Raw genomic sequence first — 23,355 nt, 5'->3', positions numbered from 1 at the left:
ATTATAAATACATGCAAACCAATAATCTGAAGTTTTCTTAATAGAAGTCTGTTATTGTTTCTTTAAAAAAATAAAATTAACAAAAAGAATCAAAATAAATTTGCAGATGAATTATGGACTTATTGCTCCAGAAGAAAATCTTTCTACTTGCCCCTAAACTGTTCCTTAGAAACCTTGTCAAACATGTACCCTGCTCTAGAAAATAGGACACCAAGCCATGCTGCCAATGAGGACTCTTCTTCCCAGGAACCTGCCACTTCCTGTAACTATTTCTCTTCTAATCTGTTTAGGTCCCCCCTCATTTGTTTTAATAAACAAAGAGATATTTATCATTGAGGAGTACTACGATGGTTACTAGTAACAATACGATGACCACTTACTGAGTGATAAGCCTGAGCCGGGCACCATGCCGGAAGCCACAAGCATTGCTCTGGCATCCTGTGAGGCAGGCATTCTCATCTCCGCTTTACAAATGAGGCCACTGAATCTCCTCTGACTTACGTAACGTGCCCAAGACCATGTTGTTGGTAGCAGAAGAGCAGAATTCAGTCAGATCTAGCTTTCATGAAGACCCCTGAGTGCTCTTTTTACTACTTCACTAGTTCATTTAAGGACTGGCTTTCATTACTGAGTTAAAAAAAACAAAAAACAGTGTAGACAAACACTGTTATGATAATTAACAAATCACTGGTTTGAACCACATGGAACTGCCAATATTTGACCATTGTGACCTATAAAAATGGGAATAGACATAAGGTTTGACCTAATAAAAATACGCATACTCATAGTTTAAATGACCCTCTGGAGCAGCAGAGAAAATTCCTAAAGGGATTCCACAGTCAAAGGAAGGGAATAGGAAAACCAAGTATTTCACCCAGCTCTTTAACAGCTGATATATATAAATACGGCTAAAAAGAGAAAGAAAATTACAAGAGTTTTCTAGATAAGGGAATTGTTAAAAATTTATTGTGAAAGACAATAATGAAACCTTATGTGTTTACTATAGGTTTGACCACGGAGAGTACTGTGAGACACAAGCTAATGAAACACACACATGTGAAATTCAAATGGGGTATAAACTAAAACATATTTTCACTTACATGAAGAGTACTAAGCAAATTTAAAATATTTAGTGGAACAGCTTTTGGAAAAATCACAAGATTGAACCATTGAAAGATAAGGAGTATTCTGTCAGTGAGGCATAAAATATTAGAACTGAAAAGAAACAAAAATCGTTTAAACTTAACCCGTTTGTTTTATTGAAAATGAAAACAGAGGTTCAGGAAGATTATGTTAGCAGATACTAAAACTTGGATTCCTTACTCTCAGTCCAGGGCTCTTCAAAATAAATCAGAATAACATGCTATTTGAACACAATAATATACTTAGCCTATTTGCAGATTTAAGAAAAATTTCATGAGTTATAATTTTTATCTTATAGTAAAATGAGGTCACAGAAAGTAAGTAAATTAAATACATTTCATGGCAATAAAATAAAACCTGAGTTAAGAAATTCAACAACATTAAATTTTCTTATTCAGCTTGTTGTTGTTATGGTATAACCAGAACACTGCCTTCTTCCAGGATGATTTTCTAATTGCTTTTGGATTTTGTTTTGCCTTTTTAAGAAGGAAGGCATTCTAAAAATAGGATGCTGTCAAAATGGTTTGAATTACAAGAAAAAAATCTCACACCTGCTCCCTGAAAAATAAATACTCAGTTCAAAAGCATGACATTTAGAATATGTCTGGTACAGAATTTGGCTACAGACATCCACTGCTAAAAGATGCGTTTGTCTCGAATTCAGAATAAAGAGCAGAAATCAGCTATCTTAATATTTTTCTCATTTATGAGATTATATGTACTTTTAGCCAAACAATTTTATCACTGTGCTGCTGTGCTCTGCTCTATTCCTTATTAGAGTATTTTTTAGTAGCAATACTCTAGATCTACAGAGTCATCAAAGCTTCTTTCAAAATCCAATCATCCATCAACCTGAGACTTACAGCTGAGGTTTAAAGGAGAATAAATAATGCTGGTCCTTAAGGAGACTCAAATTCACTGAAGAGATAGGAAAAAAGAGACAACCACCAACAGAAGAATCAATGTGTCTTTCAAAATGACCTATGAAACTGGGACTCCCTTGTAGAAACCCTGTAGAGAGGAGGAGCACATTAGAGCTGCCCTGGCAATATCCCTGCTTTCAATGGAGGAACTTAAAATAATTGGATGGTGTGGGAAACTAAGTCTTCCATGTTGCCTGAGGCATATCTGGGGTGGTGGCTTAGAACACTGAGCCGCAGGCCTGCATAGATGCCATGCAGGCCCGCCCTGTAAAGATGTGTGTCTTGTGACTACCACTGTCTTAAACCTAGATTGTATACACCTGATGTAAACCTAGATTGTATATACCTGATGTAAACATAGGTATCTGGTGGGCTCTCCCAAGCCTGAGGACCTTTAGCATATACACCTGATCTTCTGAAATAATTAGCTGGAGCAAGGATGCATTGGCGTCCTACTTAGCACGAGATGCAGTGGACCCCCTGCTCCCTTAATTCTTAACTTTGTGTCCGTGTTTCAATCCTGTGCCACCCTGTCAGCAATAGGATGGTACATAATGCCCTACCCATCAGCCACAGGGCTTCTGGAATAGCAGGAATAACTAAGGGTGTTTGATACCTTGAAAAAGTTCACAGCAAAAGAGAGAAAATAAACCTCAGAATAAATTTCTACATACAGAATATCATCATGTTGCCTCCCTCATAGGGTTCTGTGGACTCATTCATTCTAGCAGTAAATGTTTGCTGAGCACCTACCATAAACCAGGCACTAGACAAAAATCTCTGCCCTTGTGGAACTTACATTATACCAGGGGAACACAAGCAAGCAATAAACAGGTAAAATGTGTAGTTTGCAGGGGGTGATAAGTGCTATAGAGAAAAACAGAGGGGGGAAAAGAAGTTAAAGAGACAATGCATGTGCCTGGCTCAGTATAAACATTTAAAATATATTAAAGGCTTTTTCTTTCCATTAAGGAAAGCTCTGAAAAGAATTTCCTTGGTGTCAGGATTGGGATTGATGAGAAATTACATCTTCTTCTCAGGGGTCTGGTGGGGAATAATAATCTTATCTCATTACTTCTGAGTAAATGAAATAATAACAACTTTCTTTTATCAAAATCCCACTTCTGCCAATAACTTTACATAAAATACTTCATTTCCCACTGTAAAATGGATATTCTCCCACATTTTAATACGGGAAAAATAAAACTCTGAGAAACTTAAAAGATTACAAGGCTGATAAATTTGAGGCAGAGCTAAGATTCAAAGGTGAACTCACCCCTCTCCAAAATCCACTCTGCCAGGCTCTGTCCTCATTTAGTGCTCGAGCAGAGGGTGTCAGGAGATGAAGTGAGTTGAGAAGGAAAACATGGCCATAGCTTGCAAGATGCCACCAACCCCTGTCCACTTTCCCCACCATTAATCTGCCCAGAGAATATCAGTTCATATATGTGGGTAAACTATTGGATTTTAGGATTCCAAAATCCCAAATGGAAACCTTTCATTTGTTGCAAACTCTTATAAAAAGAAAAAAAGAAAAATCATGTTAAGTTTGATAATGTGACATTTCCATTACCATGTGAGGTCTAAAGTATCTTTGAAGGGAGAGTTGTGTTTTCTCCCCAAACTGGTTGACAGCATTCAATGAACTACTACATCTTGTTTGGGTATCTGAGCATATACGTTATTTAGATAAGGATTATGTTAAGGTCTAACATCTAAGAACCAGAGAAATACATCTTTCCAGGGACCATCATTTTTACTATTTTCTTAAAAAGAAATTCACAACAAATTATATGGGTTTAATTCACCTTTCACAACAAATCAACCAAATATTACTCATCAGAACAAAGAACAAAAGGTAAAACATTCTAAGTAAAAAGTAACAGGGTGAAATATGTCTCTTTTTAAGTTAGTTGTGTTACATCTTTCTTGGTCTTCTGCCACTCAGCCTATTCTTTTTCAGTTCAAGTAGTCAAAATTCAAATGTTAAAAATCATGTTATCAATGACTTGTTACTAAATTAGTGAAAATCATAATATCTTAGTTCACCAGTTTGATTCTTTGCTAATTTTCAGAGCAATCGGGCTTGTTTTTGTGGTTGTCTTAATTTTTACCTTTGTTTTCATAAGTGTACTTGGTCTTGGAGCAGCTGCCCTTCTGAAGCACTGTTCTGGAAGCTGCATGCCACTCCTAGACTAGTCTGAAGAAATTAGTACATATTTGGCTACATGTTGCACTGCCCACCTTCTCACTTCCCCCCAGTTTTTCTTTATTTTTAATTGAAAATGCAATACAACAATAACACTAAAGGAAATAGTGTTTTCACTTTGAATAAAGTCTTCATTTTGTATAAAGTCTTCTACCACACAAGACCCTGCTGTTTCAGTTATTTCTACTTGATGCCCCCACATAGGCTGCCTGTAAGAGCAACTAATACGAATTTTTAATGGTCATTTCTTTTTAATTCACATGCAAACAAAAAACAGGTTAAATACAGTGCAGTATTTGAAATAACTAATATAAGCTAAATGTAAGCAGATTACTTCACAAGGTACTTATCAAAGGAACTGCAGTGTCACTGAGTTTCAGGTGGGCTGTCTTTATGCTAATGTAATGGGAATAAAAGTGAAACAGAGATGAGGACCTGGAGGGCTGGTGGGGGAAGGGGAGTTTATTGACCTTGAGTGGTGGGTTTAGAGCTGCCCCCAGAAGGTGACTGGTGCTAGGAGAACTGGTGGGGAGGAAACTAACTGCAAGCACTAAGGATTGAGAAAGCTGAGGGGGGACAAGAAAAAAATGGTTTTGAGTGGGCCAGCAAAGACAATGAGTTATTTAAGAAAAACATTTAAATCAAGGCATGAGATGAAGAGACCAGATGATTAGAGAGCAGCTCCAGATATGATGATTTAGCCTGGAGCTTCATCTCAGGGTATGTCCAGAACAAGAAAAGAACTGATCAGAAACCTTCATTAGCAGAGTCTAAGCAACATGGTGTTAAATCTGTGACAAGCTCTCCAAGTAACATACATGTATGTGCCTATGGTCTTCCTAATTTGTAAAGTGTCTGTACCTTTAGCAAGTGATCTTGCATATAGCAGACATTTTGGACATTAGTAGATTGTTGACTACTGATGAAATTATGTGAAACAGCTGATTTTATGGCTTGTACAATGATGGATGTGGTAGGACATCAGTATTATATGGAGTAAGACTACCAGTCCTTGGAGCTTGATCCATGGAGAAGACTCTACCCTTAGATCTCCAAGAGGTGACAAGAGGCTTTTATGAATTTACAGAAACCTGAGGTTCCTATTTACTCACATAAGCTACACACCACACACACACACACAAAATAATCATCCTTTCCTGTGCAGCAAATGCCCTTATTCATATTAACTTTCTAACAGCTCTCAGCATATCTTCAGATCTGTGTCTCAACTCAAAGATTAACACAGCCACTTCTCTCAGTGACAAGATGGGTGGGAAATGCTTCACCTCTCCTAAGGTCCAGGATTCGGTCACCAGCATCTCATTATTATAAACAGTAATGGTGGATCTGAATTTCTGAACATTAGCATGGCTGGAACTGCCTCACTGCTGAAGGGTTCATTATAAATATTGACTGTAATTCCTTGTTAATTAAAAAAAAAAAAAAATGTGAACTCTTCCTGTAGTAATATAACCTCGAATTACAGGTGATCAGCCACTGAGAGAAAGTTTTAAAAAAAGGACAGTGATTGAAAAAAAAAAAAAAATACCCAGCCAGAGTAAAAATGTTATGTAATTTAAATGAGAACTGAACAAATAAGGTGATAAAAGTAACTAAGCAGTAAACAAAGGGCCAGAGAATTAATATAAACAATGAACTGACAGGATGGTTAATTAGCTTGCTTTGCAAAGACAATCTGATTTCTCCTCTGAAAGCAATGGCGGTGACAAATAAGCCTGACCTCCCAAATATCTTCAGGTATAATGTAATATGTCCCCCATCACCAATAAAAGAAATGCCACTGAATTACCATGCACCGTGCTGAATTACCAGGCACCAGGTCTTTTCTCTGGGTTGTTTGATGACAAAGATTTTTTATTTCTTTTTAGATCCATAATTTCTGTTTATAATTGTTCCAGAGCAAGGATCTCAAACTCAAATACCCACGGAGCTCAGGCAGTACCAGTGGGAGTAATTGGTTGGGAGTTAGAGAGACACCTTATTGTATTGGAGGATATTGCTCCATCTAAGGCAGTCAACTCTTGCCCAAGTGAACCATATCTTCTGATTCTTCAAGAGAAGCTTGAAATCCAGATTTCTATACCAATTTTCTTTTTATACCAAAAGGGCCATACAGGACTGGCTACATAATTTGCAGAGCCCAGTGTAAAATGAAAATGCAGGGACCCTTGTTCAAAAATTATTAACAATTTCAAGACAGGGATAGCAAAGCATTAAACCAACTGCACGGGGTGCACACCCAGGAAGCCCATTCTGGAACCACACAAACTACCTGCCACATGCCCAGGTTCAGCTCATGAATTGGCCAGTCTGAGTTCCTGTTCTAGAGGTTCCACGCTCTCTCCCCAGTTCCCCTTGTGACTCAAAGTACACAGTTGCAAGATGGCTGAAGGATTGGGGACATGCCCTGTACTAAAAAAAAAAAAACAAAGGAAAACATGGCTGGTGGTTTACAAAGGATATGGGGTCTTGAAACCAACTGGGGGAAAACAGGTACGTACTTGTGAAGAAGGAATCCTCTGCCTTATTAATTCAAAATAACTAAAAGTCTGTTGCTATGGTCAAAGTTCTTTAAAAAATGACACTCCTCTTTAAAGCCTTCCCACTCATGGCCCATCTTCAGAGTTGGCATGTGCAACTGCCATCAAAGACACTTCCTGAGTCAATCTGTGATTGTTACAAGTCAGACACACCTCATACATGCACCTGGAAAATCTCATGAAAATAAAATCCTATTTTTTAAAATACATTAGTTAATATGATTGTTTAGAGAAATGCTTCCCTTTCGAGGTGATAATGTTTGTAAGGCCTGCTGGGGTGAACGGGCAAGGCTGCTCATGGCTGGAGGGCACTGGCACCCACCCCGCTGCATGCAGGCTTCCACCAGGTGGGAAGCTGGGATGCCCAATTTAGACAGATCTCTGGAGAAACATTTTTTTAAGGGTGAGAAATATCTTTTACAAAAATGAAGAAAAATCTCTCATTAATTAATCTGTCATATGTATCATATTTGCATATGTCAAGTTTGTGTCAATTGATATAGACATACTTTTTGACTGATTATAATTAGGCTTTTTAGCCTAATTGCCATATTGGCCTTGTCCACACCCAACAAAATTCTAATCCAAACCCAAAACAGAAAAAAAAAAAAAAAAAAAAAGCTATTACAAAATGCACTGGATTTACTTCCGCATATAGAATATATATGCATATGCACCTACATATATGTAGAGTTATACTATTAATCGATAATAGTTAATGGAATAGAGATAAATAAAAATAGAAATAGTATTACAGTATCAAAGGGAGTACATTATTCCATTAAAAATTTATTTGCTTATTTTTTTGTTCCCTTTTCTAGAATGTAGTGGGGGAAGGGATTTGTACCTGACTTATTCTCTGCTATGTCCTCCAACAACACCTAGTAGTTGGTGCTCAAAAAAAATTCGTTGAATTGAATCAGATGAATCCACAGGATCAAAATAAATTAGCATTCACTGATTCTAGGATTGGAAATAGAAGGAAATCAAGAACCATCAAGTTCCCTAAATTCCCATTGGTTTTTTTATTCCCTAACTAGAACCTAATTCCCTCAGTCACTCCTACATAGCAACTCTATTGCTTTCCCATCAGACCTCTCATTCCTGGACCTCAAGCAGGCATGAGCTTGGGCATCCTTGGAGTAGGCTGAGACAAAGGTTAACTCCTTCCCAGAACCCAGAAAAAGCTAATGAGCCCTGTGGAATAATATTTCTAAGCATTCACTGTACCTGAATCAATATCAGTGTGCTATCAGTGCATGCATTAGTCCACAGTCAAAGAATGGCCCTTAGATCCCAACAATGATGCTGGGCATGGATAGTTGTGGGTGAGAAAATGATGCAGAGATGACTGTATCAGTTCTCCTTAAAACATGAGGCTTCTAGGATGTTGAACAAGACCATCATTCTTGTACTTTTTCAGAGACAGGCAGCATTTGGGTTCAGCCACTGATACACTCAGCAGAGTAAACACTTTTTTTAACTTCTTGACCCCAGAGATGGACTCAGAGTGCATGTTCCAGACTGTGAGAGCAGTTTCCTCTTCTATCCCTTGCCTGGTGTTGCCAGGAAATGCAAGTGTCTTAAAGTTAAGAAAGCAGTACAGATGTAGCTGATGAGAAAGGTACAACAGACTTGAATCATTACTAATCCAGGTAAGACCTATTTTTAGTGCAAATCCTTCATGTCCATGCTCAGTCATGCAGCATTTTCCATATACAGACCCTGATAGAGAGATATGTCAAGCAAGGGTAGTGGTGAAAGGTCTAAGCATCAATTCTGCAACACTTAAATCCCTAGGATCAGAGTAAATAGTCACACCTGACCACAATTCATGTGCATTCCTGACATAAAATTGATCTTAGTGCTGTAAATAAGATTTTGTTCTATATGTGAAATTTGATTTTCAAATTAGAATGAGGAGGGGTGGGATGAATGACAGAATGAAGATGACTGGTCTGTATGGTATACATATTAAAATTTCATAGTTCTCTTACAACTGTAGAGAAGCACATGGTCTTCCCAGTCAGATAGCAATGGTTTGAAATCCTGGCCCAATCATTAATTAACATACGTAACATATAACTTTAGACCAAACTTTGCTAAGACTTAATTTCTGCAAAATGTAACACCCAATCTCATAAAACGAGATTTTTTACTGTCTACCACATAATAGCTTTATGAGGGTTAGATAGGACCTACACAAAGCTTAGTTTAATGCCCAGATACACAATAAGTACTGAATAAACGAAAACTGTGACGGTTATTATGATAATTATCATCCTCACCATGGCCTAGTTATCCTCAAAGAACTAAATTCTTTGTAACTTTGTAATTCAGAAATGAAAGCCATAACCAAAAGCAAGGAGGAAGTTAGCTTCTCGTGAGTCTTCCATGATCTAAACTTGGCCCCATATTAAATACCATCTTGATCCTTCAGTTATCGCTGTGAAACAAAATTCTTTAAATTCTAGAAAGTTTCAGTGCAACATCAAGAAATGCAGCCATAGAGCAATCTCTTTCCCTTCCCCATCCACACAGACACACCCACCACCCACCCCCTGGGGATATATTAAAACGCAGGCAACCGAAATAGCCTTAGCCAGTAATTAAGACACGCAGCTAATCAGAGAGCGGCACAGGCTGTGGCCCTCTGCTAAGAAAATGAGCACCAGGATGGCAGCTCCCATTACCAGGGCTTTGTTCTCCCCGAGCAAAAAAGAGCACAAAAGCATAAGTTGGGGAACTGTAACTGCATTTTGAACATTTGGAGGAGGAAAAATTCACAGGCTTGTGTGCACAGGGAGGATGTTCCACCAGATAACTGTATCAGCCCATGCCCACCAGCATCCTTCTCCACCCTCAAAGCATGACTCCACTTTTTCTAACACTGCCCTTAAGGAATCTGGTTTCCGCGACTTCCAGTAATTGTACAAATCACCCATGATGAAGCAGCTCAGAGCACTGTTAGACAAAAGACACCAAAATTAAGCTAATAGAAATCTCATTAAAATGCTGCCTTTGGTTATTTTTACTCCTAGCAATTTATGTTACCCAATAAGTCTGTCTCAGTTGCTTTTCCTTGGAAGTGATACTTAAAAAAAAAAATTCTAATGGCACTGAGTGATTTTCTACAGACTCATAAACCCTTCTAGACTTTCCCTTCCCCCATCACTATCTAGAACACCTCCCATCACCTTACAGCTTCTGACTTAGCTGTGTTCACACCCAGCAGTCCCAGCAGAGCTTTCTGTTCACAATATACGACATAAAAAAGCAGGCGATGAACAATTCATGCCCCTTAAGTGCTTAGATAAAGCAAGGATTAGCTGACCTCTCCCATTACATACAGTTGCATGTCAGCCACATGAGTAGCATGTGTATGATGTAGTATAAACAAAGTAATTAAAATCCAAGGTCTTTCATTCCAGCTAGTGTCTAATGGGACCAATATGCTCGTCTCTTTTCAAAAAAAAAAAAAAAAAAAAAAAAATCACTGCAAGCTGATTAGAGGTATTGCTTTTCCTACTTCCTATGATATATCTCTTTCAGGATTAATAAACAGCCTAAAAGAAGAACTCGGGGGTTGCCATTCTTTCCTGTAAGACTTTTCAAATAAAAACTAACAACTCAGCACACTGAGCCAAAAGACCACTCCCTGATCCCAAGTGGTCATATTGATCAATTGGATGGACATGTGCCGTCTCCTTTCTCTCCCTTTAGTAGCAGCCAGCTGCACCAGGGAAATCTATTTCCATTTCCCAAAACAAAAGGCAACACAATGAGCCTTATCTGATACTGCCAGACCACAGTTTTAGAAAAAGTAAAAGAAAAAAAAAAGAAGAAGATGCCTACAAACAGAGCTAGGAACGGAAATGAAAACCATACATGTTTATCTGGAGTTTCAGCATTGAGTTGAGATTATGTCCAGGGATATGTATTTCCCACAGTCACTGAGGACCCTGATATTATTCATCATCTGAGGTTTTGTTTAAAGTTAAACAAGAGATGGCAACACCTCTGTCGCTTACAGAGGCTCTCCCCAGGGTTATATCTTCATTGCAATTGCCGCAGAAAGGAGACTTGTTTCTTTCTCAGTTACAAGTCAGCCTGCAAACAACTCCAGATATTTTAGAGACTAGCTAGAGATGGAAAAATACTGTGGCAGTCTTTCAACTAATTATGAAGGACATGGGTCAAAGAACTACCACATAAATCAGTAGGCTCAAGTAATTTCATTCAGTTTTGGTCTTTATGTTCTTAATAAATTCTGTCTTGAACATGCAAGAGATCCCTCTTTCATATCAGGGTTATGTCAAATGCTTATTCAGCATTCACTATTTGCCATGAAGAAGCTGAAACCCAGCGGAGGTAAATACTGAATTTCACACTGCAAATCACTAAATATTTCATAAATCATAAGAGCAAATAGGGTACCAATTAGCTCTGTCTCATAAAGAAAGTAGTATCCAGTATTTACAAAGCTTAAATACTGAGAACTACTTATTTTAGATCCTATTTAGGGTTTTGCAGTAGAAAATTATCTTATGCTTCTGAACAATTCAATGAGAAGACTAAAAATAACAGGCAGAGGTGGAGCAAGAATAATTTTATGTATTTTGATTCCTATGTGACTCTTACAGGCCTTTGTCTCAACCCAGCAGCCTGAAAAACAGATTTAGGTATAACAACCCTTCTTTCGCCAGTCCATTTTAAGCAGACAACATCCCCCCATCTCCACCTTAGCAGACAACAACTAACCAACAAAACAGCCATGCAGTTAAGGCCCAGACATTTAACACTCACCATCTCCTGCTCCCACTGTCCTCTTTTGATGTTTACGGCACATCTGTAGGATGCAATACTAGGAGATGCCTTGTTTGACCTGCTGCATGATGCTGTGACATCAGTTCAGATGATGCAGCTCATTATGGGAAAGACTGCTGTTGCTATGGCAACTGGGATGTGCTAGGAATCCTTGCTGCACTTCCAGTGGAGCCTGAGACAATACGGAAGCCTTGTAAGAAACAGATGATATGCAAAATGTAGACCAAAGGAAGAGAATTTCTCATTGGACTAAAATCCATAGGTTTAAAAGGGATTTTGTGAAGGTACTTTGGAAAAGTAAAATTTATCTGCTACTTTGTTGTTACAATAAAAAAAAAAAAGTGGGAAGGGAATATAGATTTAGTACTAAGCAAATAAAAACTCAAATGCACAATGTTTCCCCATTAGGCAATTTGATCATTTTTCCTCTCTAGACAGCATTATGATACTTTTTTTAAAGTTATTAAGAAGAGTTGTTTGTTCCTCTGTCAAAGACCAAAAGAAAAAGGCAGGGAGCAGAAAAATCATTAAAAATGGAATATAAACAGCTGAGCAAGTGACTCTACTTCTAAAGTAAATAGGCTTTAATTCTCCAAGCATGGGCCAGCCCCCGGCCAATGAAGACCTCTGATCTTTTCCCCTAAGAGAGCCCAACCCACAGATCCTTCTCATCAGGGTAGCCCCAAAACACCCCTGACCATCGGATAGGCAAATGTATAGAGGTTTAGAATCTAGGGGGCACACCACACCACCCTCAACTTCTAGGGCCCCTGCCCCTAGACTGCAGAGAACCCCTCCTTTTCATGGCCAAAATGTGGACCAGAAAGCAAGAGAGTCTTTTCTGGAGTCAAACATAGTAGTTGGGAAAAGTGGCAGACCTGCTAGAAACGTCCTGAGTCACTGGCTTCCAAACATTGGGAGTCACTTTTCCTCTCTTCAGGGCAATAAGACCGTGTACTGAGGAAATTACGCACGCCCCTCCCCCAACAAAAGCTGGAACTGTGTGAAAAGCCACCTTTAAACAACTCACAGTGAGATACTTCTCCATTTGTACAAGGAACGCCAATCTAAAGCAGTCGCTTCTTTCTAGTCCCTAGCAGAAACAAACATTATGTGGTGACAACTGGGAGGAGGGAGACACGGGCAGAGCAGCCCATCTCCTACATATTTAATACTCTCAGGCCATGGATAGAGATGGATGGAATCAAGCTGACCTACAGCCACTCTGTCTTCACAACTGTGGGGAAGAACATTCAAAAAGCCCAAAATATGACGACAGCGATAATGCTGTCCCTTCCTACTTGAGATTTTAAACAGCACTGTTGGGTAGAGGAGGAAGGAGGGAGTAGCAGAAAGAATTCAGGCAGTGTCTCTGAAAGTAGGGGCTGATAAAATGCCTGAGAGGTGCCAAGTTCCTAGCATGGTGCACAATCAGCCGAGCGCAGAGCAGCCCTGCCCTGGATGCAAAGCCAAGATTGTTCTTGTGTCACCCAGTGAGGGAGACCAAGAGCAGGAGGGGAAGCTGCCTGCCCAGGTCACTCCTGCTCTCAGCAGCAGGAGCAGAGCCTGACTCCCAGCCTTTATCCTAGAGCACATGCCACGTGAGGGAGGTAACAGAAAGCCTTTCCAGAACAAAGAGATTCAGGAAGCCCAGGTGTTAATGCCAGCTCCTCCAGTGAGCATCTGTGTGACTTTGGACCAATCTATTAACCTCTCTGGGCATTAAGTTTCTCATCTGTAGTGATGATGGATTTAGCTAATAAACATGGTTTCCAAGTTTTCTGTTAGCAGTGGAACCCTTCCTTCTAATGATACAGACCAAAGCAGGGGTGCCTTGGTTTGGGAGGGGGATAAGAAGCCCAGAGCCAAGATTGATGGGCCCTTCTCAACTACCTCAACCCCCCCACCTCATCTACCCCCACCCCTAAAGCCACCTCTGAAGAATCCTTCAGCCTCTGGAGAAATGAAAGTCACAGGTCTAGAATAATATTATCAAGACTTTTTGGAGCCAAAGTCCCATAAGAAGAGAGACCAGGATGAGATCAGGAGTTCTGGTCGTGAATCCAGCTTCTCAGAATGAAAAGAATCTTATCAGTCCCTTTTGTCAGAGGAAGTCATTTGTTTGGTAAAGAGGAATAGCCGGTTTATCGAATCTGAGGCTAGGTCAGACTTTCAACAACCTGAACTGACTAAATACCTGGCCCATAAAATGTCCCAGTTGGCTGTAAAAGGGGACTCATAAATAGCAGGATCAAACCATGAAGGGTGTTCTTACCTTGTGAATGGGTCTATGGTGATTCACCTGGACTTCCCAGTGGTCTTTCTCACTGCCCTCACATCCCTGCTTTGTGGGGGTTGTATTGAGGATTGCTTATAGTAATATAACACACATAAAAGCATTTTGGAAACCAGAGGTATCATAGAAATACTAAATCTTGTTAATATTGTAGTCGTGGTTGTCATTAATAGCCCACTCATCTCATCAGTGGAGGCTCTTTAGCTCTTAGCTGTGGGACCAGCCAGACTCTGGACTTTGGAGTAAGACAGTTAGGAAACGAACTGCAAAGTCTGCACAGCTACCAAGGAGGACCTACCTCTCAAAATCCACTTTAGATGAGGCCACAGAAGGTAGACAGGGGATCTCCCCAGAGGACAGAATAAGGGCCAAGGAGAAGAGTGAACAAATGAGTTTCTCCTGGAGAGCAGTATCAAGGTCAGATCAGAGAACTGAGGCAGGGAGTGTCACACTAAAGTAGTCAGAAGGATGTTGGAATTGCTATGAATGGGTATGGTTATCCTATTCTGCTTCACCACTGCATACAGGTAATTTGTCTATGGGGAGCCTCACATCCAGAACTGATAAAGAAGACTATGCATCATTCAGAAATTCTGGACTCTGAGCTGAATGTAGAGTCTAGATGGGACTTGGGGTAGCTCCCTTGGGATATGAGTATGTTCACTGTGGGTGAAAAAAGGAGCAAAGAGATGTTTGGGGTTCTGGGGCAGCTATTGGGACAGTCCACTAATATCCATATTCTCCCTTTCTTCCTGGGCATCTCCCAGTGCCCTTACTTCCAGGTGGGCTTTGGTACCACTTCTCACCAATGGAATGTGAATGAAACTAGAAAGTATCACCTTTAGACAAAGGTGGTTAAGAGTGAGTGTGCCTTTTCCACATTCTATCTTCCTTCCCCTGCTAGCTGGATGCAGAGAATCCAGTAGAGAACTCTGAAACCCTGGAAAAGAACAGCCCACACTGTGGAAGGCATCCTCTCCCACATACGCACTGATCCACATTAAATTGCAACATGAGTGAGAAATAAATTTTTACTCTATTAAGCCACTGAGATTTGGGGGTAGTTTATTATAGCAGTTGGCCTACTGATAATGCTAAAAACAGATTCCTTTATTGAGACCACCTCAGAGCCTTTAATCTGCTTATATGCATTAAGACTCTTCTGGGGAAGGGGTATAATATGCTATATTTCCCTAATTTATTTAACCATAGAACACATTTTTCATGGACTAACATTCCATTGGTTATCCACAGCATGGGAAACACAACTGCAGACAACAAATGGACTAAAACTCGTCTTAGCCCCTGATTCAGCCTGGAGGATACAGAGGGGGATAAAGTGAAACTTCTATCATATCTAGTACAACTCATTCTGCCTCCAACTTTTTCCTGCTATAATATACTGGTGGTATTATTACACACAGAGCAACATTTACACAATGTTTCCTTCTGGCCACTTTTCCCTACTTACAATTAGGGGTTATGTCCTAAATTTCCATTCTTATGAGTTCAAAAGCAAATGAGTATTGTTTCCAAATCATCAGCTTGTGATGTAAACAAAAAGCTTGTGTTTGTATTTTAGGGGCTTTAAAAAATCTTAAAGCCATTCCTTTTAAATGCAATGGGTCTGCATTCCTTAGTGTACAATATGAAACATTAGAGATCTGAGAAATGTGTGTATTAGTTGAAGAACCATAAGCATTCAGATTCAGAAAGGGATGGAGTTGGGGAAGTACTACTTAATTTCACAGTTAAGTCTCCAAATTTTGTCATGGCTAAATACAATACTTGCATATTTTTTGTTCACTTGAAAACTAAATGGATGTTCCTGATTGACAGGTGACCTTCTACATGGTCATTCAGGGACTCTATCTTGGAGTTTCACCCTCCTCTATAGCCTTAGAGTCCTCCGTATTCATAGAGCAAATAGGGAAAGAAGATGGGAGCTTGCACAGGACAGGTTTTCAGCCCAGCAGTTTTCTTCTTCACCTCCACCCACATTCCACTGGGCAGAACTCAGTCACATGGCCACACCTACTGAAAGAGAGGCTGGAAAATGGAGTCTAGTTTTGTGTCCAGGAAGCAAAGGAAACAGTTGCAATGTACAGTTATCCACATCATGAGATCAGGCATCTGATCCTTGTTTCAGGCTACCTTTTGTGCATGTGTCTGCAGTACCCACCAGTGGGTCTTTCTAAGCTCAACTAAACAGTCAGAGGCAAAGATCATCATAGGCCACATTTGGCACCATTCTACTCAGAAAGTCTGCCAGCAGGACAGCGTCACGTATTCCTCTTCTGCAGGAGTCCTGCAGCAGGCCATGAGGCAGGCCACACAGTCTCCAGGAGCTGTTCTGTCTAACCCCAGGGAACAGCTCAGGAACAGTGAGATAATCACAACATGTATAGGAGTGCCAGCCTCAAAAGCCTCCTTCCTCACAGGAGCCAATATCTTTGTAACAATTTTATGGCATAGCTTCAAGGGGCTCCATAAGAGATATGCCTAGTTACAAGAGTCACTGCACCCAGGGAAGTCCAAAACCATGGCTTCCTCTTAGGATTTATAGTTATCTCAATCCAGCTACCAAACAGGGCTTACCCCTTACCATCCACTTTAAGATATGGCCAAGGAAGATAAGGGATCGGTGCGGGGAGGAAGGGTGTCCCAAAGGCCACCAGAACCAGGGCCATGGTGGGGGGATGCAGAATAGACAAACAGCTCCTCCTGGAGAGCAGAGTCAGGGCTAGACTAGGGAGATTCCCCTGCCTCCGGGTAGTCATTTTTACTAAACAAGAGTCTTTTTACCATAAGCAATACTGTCTAGCAACAGAGTTGACATTTTGCCATTTTCAAGTTTCCAGGGGAACAGAATTAGAGTTAACCAAAGGTCAAATTCCCATGCAGAAGGAAAAAGAGTTTAGTTAATCCTCTATCCACAGTGCCCAATTCTAACTAAAAATTAATCTTAGAAACATTCACCAAAAAAACAAGTATTCAAACACTCCAATGACATGCCTATATAGCCATATGCCCAGGTTGGCTGTGAAAGCTGCTTCAGTCAGTATGCTTTATATATTTGACGAGAAATTTGGAGGCCAAAATATTTGGACACCAAATGCAATGCATATTTGTAGCTCTTATGTTGTGGGATGTTCAGCATCCCTTCTGCTTTCTTTAGGTAACCATGCAAAACAGAAATTGTTGCCTGAAGATTATTAATCATTGGAGCTCAGAATAGAATTTGCAGTCATAATAATGGTATATAAACTCAGATATTATTATTAGCTGATGTTTGGGTTTATTAATTCCTCTCAGACACTGCCCCTTCCACATTCTAACTTATATTCTGTGGGCGTGAATCCAACCAAAGGAATGGAGCATGTGATTTAGTCTAAAGCCAGTCATCTCATTGCATTCCCTTGGCCCTCAGGAATTAGTGCAGAATTGGGCATGGGACCCCATCAAAATGAATGAGGTTTAATGAGACATTTTCTTGGAAATCACTGTTGGCTTCTGGTTTTGAATGTGAAAGGATGTCAGGTATGACAAGTGAAGAAACTGTCTAAGAGTAAAGCCAGGAGGAGAACAGAGCTGAGTTAAGAAACAAAAATACTAAGTTTTAGTGACACTGCTTAAGTGAGAAATCAGCTTTATTCTAGTTTTGTATGCTTAAGCCAGTATGGTTTGGGTTCTAAACAGAATCTTAACTGATCTACAAAACCATCTGAGAAGCTATGTAATCTATGAATAGGCACCATCAGCTTACAATTTCCTTGGAAGGGAAAAGAAAAGCTGGCCCTCAAGTGGTTCCCTTGCGTTATAGATAGGACTCTCTGAAAGGGCTAGGCTCAAGGCAAGAACTGGCAAGACCTTCTCACAAAGAAAATGCAAGGTGTTATCTGTCTTTTCTCCTGGACATTTCCAGATTTATAAGAAAGTGACCTCACACTGCAATCAGCCTGAGCTCCACTACACTGTCCTTCCAGGCAAAATTCTCATCAGCAAAGACTGAAAAGCTTCAACAAACCCAGGGAGGGTGGATCAGATCCTGAATGAACACAGATTTGGAGCCTGAAGCGGACCTTGGGTGATTTGCCCACAGAAACTAGTTGAGAAATTTCCTTGCCATCCTTCTGAATTTAATATTTTCTCTTGCCCAACTTTATAGGACCAGTATTCTTTGCTGTTTCACTTAGATTTAACTCCAAACACAAACATTTACCATAGGACTAAGTGGCTTTAGTATGATGGTCAAGGACAGGAGGAGCTGGGAAAGAAAATATTCAAAACTAACATAAGAAGCAGGGGTTAAGAGCTATTTAAACTCTGCACTGGTATTTCCAGGACTTTCCTGTTTTAGCATAGGTCTTAATTTTGTCTACTCAAATAGACAGCTCTTTTAAAATATTACTATGCTACTTTTGATTTCTCCATAATGTTTAGCATATTTCTAAGCATAAGTAATTCCTCAGTAAGTCCCTCTTAATTGCTTTAAAAAAAAAAAAAAAGACAAATTTCCTAGCAGCTTTCTACTTATCACTCCAGAGAAAATATTTGAAATTTTATAAGAGTTTACTAAGGCATACAATATGTGTAAATCTTTATCCCTTCCTCTGATGCTGAAAATACCAAGAATTTGTTACTAAAAATATCTGACCTAAAATGAGAAAAGAAATCAGCAAGCAAATACCTACTATGTGTCATCAGAGTCCCCATTTGCAGCAGACAGCGGGAGTGATGGTCAGGATTCTCATTTTCAAGTTATTTATAACTGAGTCTTGTAACTAACAGCATTTTCAGTTCACACAGTCTTTTAATCTAGACTCCTCACCTTACCTGAGAAAAATCATTAATAAAATAACCAACCCTCATTTACAAATATTCTCCCAGCATAAACATAACACATACTAAAAAAATGGGTATCCCAAAATAAATTTGGTTATATGAAGTCACTCCTTTTACTGTGGAAAAGAAACTAATTACATCACACTTTCACAGGTAAAACTCCTTCAGTAAATAATGCATTAAGAGTTCACTGTAACAAAGTCACAAATGGCTCTAATAAAAGAGGCTTGTTTACAGAATACAGACATTTTTGCTTTGGTGAAGAATCTGGTTCAACAAATGTACTCTAGAAAATTAGCTCTATATAAAGTACAGGGTTACACAACCATTGGCAAAGAAGTCTTTCCGGTTGGTACAGTGCTGTGAAACAAACAATAGAGCTGAAATCCTATGTCCTACTACCTACAATTTTGTTTTACCTCTAGCTGAGCCTTTCCATCAGCCTACCTTATATTCCATTAATAGGGTGCATGTGTGCCATGGGAACGAATTTGAGCATCTCTAGGACAAGGCTCATGTCTTCTAGAGCAGAGTACAATATGTACAAACCCTTGTTGAATACATTGCCTAGTAAATGCTTCTTTAACTGAGTTTGCTAATCTCAGAGACTTAATCCTTCCACCCATTCTTCATCCCTGGCCATCTAAAGACATGCAATCAAAAATTCCCAAACCACCAATCAAGCAAATATATGTACACATAAACATACACATACCTATATATTTAAAATCATCAGTGAGTATGAGGTTTTGCACATAGCACCTTCCTTCCCCACTTATTATAGTCAGCAACATCATTTTACTTTTAAATTTACTAATTTAATATTGAAGAAAATATTCCATCAGTGTATTTATAAAATATTTCACCACAATACAAACCATTGTGGCTACATGGAATGCTTTTGAAAAGGATTATGCAGACACAAACATAAGAGTAAATACATAATATTTATAAATATAAATGTCACACAAGAACATAAAGCATAACATATGCCTTGAGATACCATAAAAGGCACGAAATCAAATAATGAAATAGTTGCTTTATCTAGATCTATATTTATATTGCTTACCCAGCTCATGTATGGCATCTGGACAACAAGATTTACCTTTTTTTCTGACTAATTTAAGATTAAAACACTTCGGGGCCTGTTCTAATTGGCATGTTGCACTTGGCTTAATTAATACCTTAAACCACCCAAGATATGTGGCATAACCAGAGAGTACCCACTATGGTGGATCAGTAAGATGCTAATGTGTGGTTTGGATCTTGAACTGTTAGTGGTATGCTGATGAATACCACTACTATACTATATCAGGTGAGTTCAACTGGAGAAAATGTGAAGATGAGCCAGCACCATTTATACATATGGGTCTTTAAGTAGTGATTTTAAAATAGAGGGGCTGCTCTGAGCCCCTAGTGAAGCACTGCTTCTGATGCTGTTTGAGGCTCCCATGCACTTGTAGTTTTTGAAATTAGCTTTGGAGTCCTCTTCCTCTGCATGAGTTAGCCTCATGAGTAACTGTCACTCGGATGGTGGGATCTGAAGAGAACCCCTGTCCCTCCTACCCCCCAGTCTCCCTCGCATTACCTAAATTACCTCAGAATTCACTCCACACAGTTGGAAGCTAATGAGTGTTTTGGAGGAGAGGTCACCATCTGCCATCGCAACCACTGATATCTGCAAGGCAGCGTGTGCTGCAGGAGACGCACTAACTAGACTGGTTGGAAGGTGATGAGGTTGAAGACCCAGCACTAACTAGCCATGGGAAATTGGGCAAGTCAGTTAACCTCTCCCTGATTCCTCATCTGTAAATGAGGAGCAACTGCTCTGCTTACCTAACATGCTTCTGTAGCTTATAAAATAAAATGCTGTGTTTGTAAGTGCTTTAAGAAGAGGGAGGGTGGGGTTGGATAAAAGGGGAAGAGAAAGGGAGGGGGGAGGAAAAGGGGGAGAAGGGAAAAAGAAGAAAAGAGGGAGAAAGGAAGAATAAAAGGGGTGGGCAAAGGAAAAGGGAACAGGTGGAAGAGAAAAAGGGGTAGGAAAAGGGAACAAGGGAGAGGGAAGATGGGGGAAGAAAAGGAGGGGAAAGCAAAAGGGAAGAGAAAGGGAGAAAAGGGAACAGGCAAGGGACAAAAAGAAGAGAATGTGGGCTTTGAAACCTGAATTTATATCTAGGCTCTGCTCCCACCTAAATGTGTATCCTTGGACAAAGCACTTCTCTGAGCTTCACATTTTTTCTCTGTGAAATAAGGATAATAACAGCTGCCTTGGAGGGTTATTGTAAAGATGACTAATTATTCATCCATTCACAAGTGTTTATTAAGCATCTACTATGTACCAGATACTGTTCTAGGAGCTTGTGATATATCAGTGAACAAAACAGACCACAATCTAGATCCTTGGGGAGCTCACATTCTAGTATGAATTGAAATGTCCAGCAAAATGAGACTTGCCCAATTTCCCATGGCTAGTTAGTGCTGGGTCTTCAACCTCATCACCTTCCAACCAGTCTAGTTAGTGCATCAATACATGGTGCTTAACATTTTCATTGATATTAACACACTGTAAGGTACTATGAAATGTAAACTATTATTATTAGCTCAAATTGGTTAATTAAATTAGCCAGATCATTACCTATTGAGGAATGTAATTTAGAAGAGGTAAACTTCAATGAGAGAGGGAAGAAAGATCCGCCAAACCAGATGGTACCTGGAAGAGAGACTGAGGTGGGACACCTGTGCCTCCAGGTTGGGCAGCCCTGCATCATCGGTAGGAGAAAATTGCTTGGCAACCAGAAACACCTGCCTTGGACTGTTAAATGAAGAGTAATAAACTACTATAATATTTGAGCTGTTACATGTGGTTTTAAAAGCTCCCCAGGTTATTGTAATGATCAGTCAGGATTGAGAACCACTGGACTAAATAATTCACATGTGAATAATCAACAGCTATTTGTTGCACTATGTGAACTCTTTTATATTTACATAGTCTATGTACATGAAGTCTGTGAGTTTACTGTGGCTAAAATGGTGGCTTTTGAGTGTTTCTACTAAGGATTACATATTAGTACTGATCCACACTCTCCTTGCTCACTTTATTTAGAGAAAGTGAGGAAAGTGTACATTTTAGTTTCCTAGACTGCTCAAAGCAATACCATGAAATGGTTCAGCTTGAACAATGGGAATTTATTTGCTTACAGTTAGAGTCCGGGAAAATGTCCAAATCAAAGCATCTTCTTCCCCAAAGACCAGATGCCGGCAATCCTTGGTTCCTCTGCCACATGGCAAGCACACAGCAGCATCTGTTGGTTTCCTCCCTTCTCTTCGAGGTTTTGTGGCTTTCAGCTTCTTGCTTCCATGGTGCACTATCTACCTACCTACCTACCTACCTACCTACCTACCTACCTATCTATCTATCTATCTATATCTCTCTATCTGTACCATTCCATTTATAAAGGATTCCAGTAATAGGATTTATTCTCATTCTGAATGAAATAAGTCACACCTTAACTGAAGTAACCTCATCAAAAGATTCTACTTAGAATGGGTTCGTACCCACAGGAATGGATTAGTTTTAAGAACATGTTTTTCTGGGGTCCACACAGCTTCAAACCAGCACAGCGTGCAAGAAGAGGCTATACAGGGAAGCAGAAGGCAGGCTCTCAAATGTGCTCATAGAGGGCTCTATCTGGGCAGGGGATGAGGTGGTGGTAAGGAACCACTCAAGAAATTTACAATGGGAAAAGGCATAATTAGAATGCCAACTTAATAGAATTGCTACCTTCAAAATATTTCCTTCTCATTTGGGCTTCCTAGAAATGGGCTCTTTCATTAATCTCTAAATTAGTATATTTCCCCCATTTTTTGTTTTATGTAAAAGCTATATTTTAAAAATAAACTCTCAGTTTAAATTACTAAGGGGGCATGTATAGAGAAAAGATAGAAGATCAGTACATCCAAATACTTCAATCAAATGTGAACAATCTTTTGAGAAATGGAGGAAGAATAAATGAGATAGAAATAATAATGATAATAATTATTTTATTATAGCTGACTATGTGACAGGTACTCATTTAACTCATTTAATCCTTAAATAATTCTGTAAGAGAGGTTCTATTCCTCATTTTGCCTATAAGGAATAAAGGCACCAGAGGTGCCTAAGATCTTGCAATGGTAAGTGGCAGAGCCAGGCAGGCTGACTACAGAGCCTATACTCTTAAACTCTAGGACACAACATATAATGCTCAAAATGTTTGTATTTACTTTTAGAACACAGACCATCTCTCATTAACACACCTGTCCAGGCTTCTGCCCTCACCTTCTCTATTGGCCATCAACAGCCCAGAATTCAGTCAGCAGTGGAAAGAAGAGGCAGCACTCACTCTGAAAATCCACAATATAAAACAAGTCATGCGCAGAGCACGGAGAGACCGCAATGCCTTAAAAAGCTTCCAGTGATTCTTCATATTTTAGAGACCACCAACTGGAACAAATGTGGGCTAGGAAAAATGTGTTGGTATTGGTGGGCATGTATTAAGTTTTCAATAAATT

General features: G+C 39.6%; 1 protein-coding gene across 3 annotated transcripts in view; it reads right to left on the bottom strand.

The window, feature by feature from the left end:
• AKAP6 (A-kinase anchoring protein 6) overlaps nucleotides 1-11,754 on the bottom strand; it is a 532,325-nt gene extending 520,571 nt beyond the window's left edge. For 2 of the 3 annotated variants that reach the window (XM_037834775.1, XM_037834777.1), the window contains exon 1: nucleotides 11,643-11,754. The gene's annotated coding sequence lies outside the window, so the exon portion shown is untranslated. The remainder of the gene's footprint in view (nucleotides 1-11,642) is intronic. The other variant, XM_037834776.1, reaches the window with a different exon arrangement.
• Nucleotides 11,755-23,355: the final 11,601 nt, after the last annotated feature.

The sequence above is a fragment of the Choloepus didactylus genome, chromosome 4 (assembly GCF_015220235.1).
Source record: "Choloepus didactylus isolate mChoDid1 chromosome 4, mChoDid1.pri, whole genome shotgun sequence".
Taxonomy (NCBI): Eukaryota; Metazoa; Chordata; class Mammalia; order Pilosa; family Megalonychidae; genus Choloepus; species Choloepus didactylus.
The sequence above is the reverse complement of the archived record's forward strand: the minus strand, read 5'-3'. Positions and strand labels throughout refer to the sequence as shown.